The sequence below is a fragment of the Eulemur rufifrons genome, chromosome 17 (genome assembly GCF_041146395.1).
Source record: "Eulemur rufifrons isolate Redbay chromosome 17, OSU_ERuf_1, whole genome shotgun sequence".
NCBI classification, from domain to species: domain Eukaryota; kingdom Metazoa; phylum Chordata; class Mammalia; order Primates; family Lemuridae; genus Eulemur; species Eulemur rufifrons.
Window position 1 is genome coordinate 945,676 of NC_090999.1, and position 4,960 is coordinate 950,635.

A 4,960-nucleotide genomic window follows, 5' to 3' on the forward strand; every position below is an offset into this window, starting at 1 on the left:
CAGGAGCACGCCACACAGTCCCTGGGTGTTGGCGCTACTGCAGAGGCCAGCAGGGCACCCTGGGCTCAGCCTCCCGGTCCTGCCTCCTGGGAGCGTCACCGTAGCCCAGTGCCTTCCCCTGCCAGCCAGTCCTCTCCCCACTGTAACCGGCACAAAGTGGACTCAAGCAAAGGACATTTGCTGGCTCTCAGAAGTCACCGAGTCCCAGGGTGGGCTTCAGGCCCTGCTGGATCCAGGAGCTCACAGGACCCACAGGACTCTCTGTCCACTGTTCAGCTCTGCCCTTTGGTACCTTTCTTAAGTAGGGCCGCTGCCCGGATGCTGCACATCCTTTTGGTTCATGATTCAGGCGAGATGCTTCCCTCTCAAAGTGCAGGACTGGCTGGGCCTGGAGGGTGGGAGGCAGGCGGGGTGGCTCTCCACAGGACAGCTTCCAAGCAATAGGTGTCCTCCGTGGTGGCATCCTCCATGGCAGTGTCTCCAGCTCCCAGGAGCAGAGGCGGGGGGGCTGGGGGGGCCTGCTCTCGGGACGCCCTCCCAAGCTCACCACAGGGACCCGGAATCCGGCCGCCGGCAAGCAGGGAGGCCCACGAGCAACTCAGACGCAACTGAGGTCACATTTGACATCAAGACCACATTGGAAATAACTAGGGTGCTTTGTGGGCGGCTCTTGCTGCCACCCCAGAGCACAGACTTTGGGGTGTGGGGAATTGCACGAGGGCTGCGGGGAGTGCCTTGTGTGTGGAGGGGGCCAGACCCCTGCCATGGAGCTTTGGGGTCCTTGTGCAGGTACCAAGAGAGGAAGGGGTGACGGTGGGATGGAGAGGGCCAGTGGATGCTCACCTCTCCAGAAAACTCCACTGCCCACATGCTTGATGCATCTGTGGGCACAGATGGGTGGAGAGGAGGATGGACGGGGTGGCCCAACCTGCCCCGTCAGACACCCCGAGAGTGTTCGGGGCTGGGGGAGGCTGGGGGTGGCCAAGGGCCAGGCTGCAAGAGCACAGCCGGCTGGGCCCACCCTGTGTGACCACACCCCACACACAAGCACCTTCAGTTTGTCCCCTGCCCTTGCCCTGACCTCCTAGGGCTGGTCCCTCAGACTGGCTGGGGTGGGGACGGGAACAGAGTGCTCTGCTGGCTGACCAGAAGTGGCTAGCGTAGAGCACTGGCAGCCCCCCAGGAACTCCCCCCTTCTTGGGGACAGCAGGTTGACTTGGAAATAAAGCCAGCCGCAAACAAGGCCAGCTGACCCCAGAGATGGACACAGCCCCCACGATGCCCCACCCATGCGCGCCCTCCCGACCCCAGGCACTTCCCTCCCGGCTGCTCCTTCTGGGTCTGGGGCCAGGGCTGTCTGCAGAGCTGACCCTCGGGTGGAGACGCCCAGGGAGACCAGCGCAGAGCCTGGCGGGCGTCTCTGCCCGGGCACATGGAGAAGCAGCGAGCGCAGGTGGAGGGTGAGCCCAGGGCTGAGTCAGCCAGTCACTGACCCCCAGGGCAGTCCATGGAAACCCACCGGGCTCAGCCACAGGGGACCTGGGTGTCCACACCCAGGGGAGGAGGCGGGAAGAGCGTGGAAGCCGCAAGGGAAGCCGCAAGGGAAGCAGCCACCCCCAGCACGCGTGGGCCTGGCTCTGAGCCCGCGTGTGAGCCCCCAGTCCCAGCCGGGGTGGGGACCAGCTCCAGATGGCCAGCCAAGGGCTCTGTGCCGTGTCCCCGAGGAAAGAGCAGGCCCCTCCCCCCCTGGGCCCTGCCCTGTGCTGCCTGCCGTGAGGCTGAGGGGGCAGGACCTGGCCCCACCCTGACGCCCTCCTGAGCTGCAGCAGGGCAGACCTCAGACGCGCAGGCGGACGGCATCATGGCGACGCGTGTGCCCCTCCTCCAGGCCACGGAACGGCCGACGCAGGCTTCACACATGGTGGGCCTGTGCTCACCGGCTGGGCTGAGGAGGTTCCAGTCCCACCTCCGCACAAGGGCCACGCCGGCCTCAGGCCACCCAGGAGCTCGACGGGGCTGCAGAAGCCGCTGCCCCAGGCCTCTGGCTCGGCACCCGCACCCCAGCGGGACCCCCCCAGGTGACCGGCAGGAGGGAGGGACCCTGCTGCTCCGGGCACAGCTGCGGCTGGGCTGCCGGTGCGGGAGCTGAGGTCTCGCCCTGGCACGAGCCTGTGCTCACCCTCTGCGCACTGGCACACGTCGCCAGGACTCAGTGGCTGCACACAAATGATGCAGCTCACGGTTCTGGAGGCCGGACGTCTGCCTCGGTCTCCCCAGGCTGTGCGCCCTCAGGACACTCTGGGGGTGACCGGCTGCTTCTCCAGCTTGGAGCGGCTGCCCCGGTGCTTGGCTTGGGGCCCCTCCTCCACCTCAGACCAGCAGTGGCCCGAGGACTCTCTTCCGCCGCCCCCGACCCCGCCACCCCCAGGGACCATGTGCTTCCATCGGCCCCCCAGACCCCAAGATGACCTCCCTGTGTTAGCCGACAGGCAGGCTCGGTTCCATCTGCGCCCTCAACGTCCCTTGGCCACATCAGGTGACACGTTCCCAGGTTGCGGGGACTAGGATGTGCCCGGGGAGGGTCGTTACTCTGCCTGTCCCGGGTGCCGGGCCCTGCAGCCCAAGCCAGGCGCCGCCTGCCCCCCGCACCGTTCCAGGAGCGTCCAGGCGGCTGGGCGCTGTGCCGGCACCAAGGGTCCGGGGCTGCAGGGCCCTGGCCGGCTTCACCCACATCCTCCACCCCGGTTGCTTCTTTGACTCCCTCTCGACGGGGACCCCCCGCTCCACAAACATGGGTGTGTGGAACACCCTCGAATGAGCTTCACACGAAGCTTAGGTCTACGGAAGCCCAGAGAACTAGGATTTTTCTCCCTTTTTGAAATTTTGTTATTTTCATCTTGCCCTGAGATGTGACCGTCTACACAGTGGTTTCAGAGAGAGGAGTCGGAGGCGCCCAGTTGAGCCACAGCAGAGCACACACCTTTCGAGGCTTTGACACCTCAGGGCACACAGCAGAGTCGCGATGGGACGGCAACCAGCCACTTAGGGACGGAGTCTGGAGCCGCGCACAAGACGGGAAACCGGACATGCCCCACTGGTCTGTGACCTGTGCGAGCCGCGCCAGGGCGGGTAAGCTGGGCGCACACCCCACGGTGCCCCCGCTCCGGGGTTCCCTGCCCTGCTCCGTCCTGCCTTTGGCCAAGTGACCTCCGCCCCGAGTGGCCGCGGCAGCTCCTCTCCTGTTTATGGCGGCAAAGGGCCGGCAGGGCCGGGGCCCCTCATCACTCGCTACCCTGTGGGGGCGCCAGGCACGTCCGACGCGCCCCGTGGACCTGAGCCTGCCACAAACCCGTCAGGCTCGGCCACTCGGACGCTCCACGAGGCCACAGCAACAGACAAGGCAACGGCCCAGCCACACCGGAACCCGTCCCAGCACACCCAGCGGGACGCGGGCCACAACCAAGGCTGCCAGGGACACGCTGGACGTCCCCAAAGGGCTCACTGTGCGCCCCTGCAGGGGCTCAGCCCGGCTTCTCGCCGCCCAAGCCGGCGCGTAGGGGCTGCTCCTTCGCACACGACCACACCTGTGAGCTGCCCCTCCTGTCCCGTGGTCCTTCTGGCTCTTTCCGTCAGTTGAAGGGCATTTGTCCAGCCCCACCACGTGCCCAGGGCCCACCCAGAGGCAGAGCAGGACAAACGGGCGGTGGGCTCGCCACCCTCGCAGGCGTGCCATGTCCACGGCCCCCCGCTGCCCCACCCAACGGGACCTTCCGGAAGGATCGAGATCGCCTGGTCCACTCACAAGGCGGCGGCCAGAGAACTGCAACTTTCAACCTGAGCCAGGTGTGGGAGGCGGCGTCCCGGGTTTATGAAGGACGGTGCCGCCCACGCCCCGAGAGCCCCGCAAGGGTCCACAGCTGCTGGCAGGCGGGGGCTGGGCCAGGCCCTCCTGCTCCCCTGGGACCCCCTATCCCCTCCAGCCTCACACTGGAAAGCCCTGGACGCCAGCCAGGCCGTGGCTCGCGCACCCCACCCCACACGTCGGTTTCGACGGTGCCTCCGCGGCCTGCCTTGGGGCTCACACCCCAGACGCTGCTCAAAACCGAGAAAGCCAGAGGTTTGACGTTTTCTTCCTGCAGCCGCGCACTGCAGGGACCCACAGAGCCCCCACCAGGCGCAGGGGGCACCCTTGGTCACCTCTACGGCCCCAGAGCCCCAGGGTCCTGATCTACGTCTCCGCTGGGGTCATCGGGGCAGGCTGGATGGGGCCGGGGCTGGCAGGTGACAGGGGACACCGGCCAGTCTGGTGGGGCTTGGGCGGGGGGTGGGCGCTTCAGCAGCAGGTCCCTGGGGGGACAGGGGTGACCCAGCCGGGAGCAGCGGGTAGCGAGTGACCTGAGGGCAGGGTGTGCCCAGGGCCAGGTGGAGCCGGTGGGGTCACGGCTGTGCTTTCAAGGAAAGCTCAGTTAAGAGCGGACTTTGGAGGCAGCTTGGGGGGAGGGGCGCTGCCCTGGGGCGAACGTGGGCGGGGACAGACCTGCACCCGCGGGGGCCGGTGGCTCCAGCCCTGGCAGCGTAGCCGGTGCACAGCCGCAGGGCCTCCCAGACAGCCCCGGCTCTGAGGTGGTGACGGGGGTCCCAACACTCCAGGCCGGGTGGATCCTCCTGCCCCGCACGACAGGCCCAACACCCGCCTGTCTCCTCCTGGCGGCCACGGCACCAGTGGTCTCGGTGGGCAGGCTCTGCTCCTCTGGGGACACCAGGAGGGGCCAGACTCCCCACAGGAAGGAGCACACCAGGACGAGTCCCCTACCCCGCAAGTGGCACAGACTGGGGTCAGGGGAGGGCGGCCAGAGCCTCCCAGCAGCGCCGTGGGGCGTGGGCAGCCCCTCCAGACACAGAGCTGGGCGCGGCGGCTGCTGGTGCCGTCCCCTCACCCCGGTGGCAGGCGGGGCCGCCG